A 2,500-nucleotide genomic window follows, 5' to 3' on the forward strand; every position below is an offset into this window, starting at 1 on the left:
GTTGGCCCTTAACCTAACCCACGTTGGCCCTTAACCTAACCCACGTTGGCCCTTAACCTAACCCACGTTGGCCCTTAACCTAACCCACGTTGGCCCTTAACCTAACCCACGTTGGCCCTTAACCTTACCCACGTTGGCCCCTAACCTTACCCACGTTGGCCCCTAACCTAACCCACGTTGGCCCCTAACCTAACCCACGTTGGCCCTTAACCTAACCCACGTTGGCCCTTAACCTAACCCACGTTGGCCCTTAACCTAACCCACGTTGGCCCTTAACCTAACCCACGTTGGCCCTTAACCTAACCCACGTTGGCCCCTAACCTAACCCACGTTGGCCCCTAACCTAACCCACGTTGGCCCCTAACCTAACCCACGTTGGCCCCTAACCTAACCCACGTTGGCCCCTAACCTAACCCACGTTGGCCCCTAACCTAACCCACGTTGGCCCCTAACCTAACCCACGTTGGCCCCTAACCTAACCCACGTTGGCCCCTAACCTAACCCACGCTGCACCTTAACCTAAGTTACGCTGCACCTTAACCTAAGTTACGCTGCACCTTAACCTAAGTTACGCTGCACCTTAACCTAAGTTACGCTGCACCTTAACCTAAGTTACGCTGCACCTTAACCTAAGTTACGCTGCACCTTAACCTAACTTACACTGCACCTTAACCTAACTTACACTGCACCTTAACCTAAGTTACACTGCACCTTAACCTAAGTTACACTGCACCTTAACCTAAGTTACACTGCACCTTAACCTAAGTTACACTGCACCTTAACCTAAGTTACACTGCACCTTAACCTAAGTTACACTGCACCTTAACCTAAGTTACACTGCACCTTAACCTAAGTTACACTGCACCTTAACCTAAGTTACACTGCACCTTAACCTAAGTTACACTGCACCTTAACCTAAGTTACACTGCACCTTAACCTAAGTTACACTGCACCTTAACCTAAGTTACACTGCACCTTAACCTAAGTTACACTGCACCTTAACCTAAGTTACACTGCACCTTAACCTAAGTTACACTGCACCTTAACCTAAGTTACACTGCACCTTAACCTAACTTACACTGCACCTTAACCTAAGTTACACTGCACCTTAACCTAAGTTACACTGCACCTTAACCTAAGTTACACTGCACCTTAACCTAAGTTACACTGCACCTTAACCTAACTTACACTGCACCTTAACCTAACTTACACTGCACCTTAACCTAACTTACACTGCACCTTAACTGTCACATGTAACGTCACAGGAATGTAGCTTTGCCTAACAGCAACCCTCTGAACATAGTTCACTGCTTGGATCCTCTGGTGTCATGTGTATTTCTTGATGCCATGGTGCGTACCCTCACATAAAGGTCTTTCGAGTGTTGCGTACTTTCTACACAGTCCCGCTAACCACTGGAAGGGTGTACCGCTACAGAACGAATATCGCCCTCCCCTCCTGCCCTTCCAAGCTGGTCGGTCAGGCGTTTGTTTGTGAAATGAGCCTTGCAGCTGTTCAGTTGCATTCGGTTGTCGATGCAGTCAGTGTACGTTGTGGTACGGCCTGTGTGGACTGTCCGCTGATGTACGCGTAACCCACACTGATCATCCGTCGTTACGTACTGAGTGACATAATGTGGCACATGCTTGACCGTACACCGGCTGCGCCCTACAATGGCGAATCATAAGGGCCATATGTTGTGCACGATGCTACTTGTCTCGTCTCCCCATTACAGCGAGATTGCACTGTTGTACGCCGTACAGACATGTGGTAAGTAGGTACGGACGAAAGTATTGCATGTTGGCCCCCCCCCCCCCTCCTCCCTCTGCCGGGAATCAGCGTGAGCCGTCTGTTGATGTAGCGACGAGGGTTTTCCTATTTAATCGTATTGCCCCACACAACATGATAGCACGGTGGACCGCGTTCCACATCTGCGACATGCTACAGAGGCCGGTTGACAGTCGACCGCGCAAGGGACATTGCACACGTGCGCGGACCATCTTCCACGTGTTCTCTCGTGTACATGCCGCAGTGTGTATGTGGGCTGATGTAGCGTGTCGTGACACATAACATGCAGGCATGCCAGAATCGTAGATTTCGCAAATGTAGATTGACGTATACGTTTGCTGCCAAAGATCCGCAAATGAACTGGAAATCAGTTGTTGAGCGGTTGTTCGCGCTGCAGGTGCATCGGTGATAGCGACGATCGGTACATCTGTGAACCGGTTGTTTCGGCGGTACCCGCCATGCCCCCGAACCTGAGTTGGCCATGTGGGTATGAAGCGATACGAGGCTGTGGCTTGGCGGGACAGTCCCCGGCCGGTGAGGGGGGGCCGCCCGGCGTGCTGGCCGCGCGCTGCGTGAGCGCACGCACTACAGCCGGCTGGTGGGGGGCGCCCAGTGGCAGGAGCGCCGGCCGACGGGCCCGGCTGGCGTCCCAGCTATGCGCCGGCGCACCCTGCGCGCGGCGCCAGGCGGCCAAAGTGGGTTCTGCCGAGCCCG

The sequence above is a fragment of the Schistocerca gregaria genome, unplaced genomic scaffold (genome assembly GCF_023897955.1).
Source record: "Schistocerca gregaria isolate iqSchGreg1 unplaced genomic scaffold, iqSchGreg1.2 ptg000341l, whole genome shotgun sequence".
Taxonomy (NCBI): Eukaryota; Metazoa; Arthropoda; class Insecta; order Orthoptera; family Acrididae; genus Schistocerca; species Schistocerca gregaria.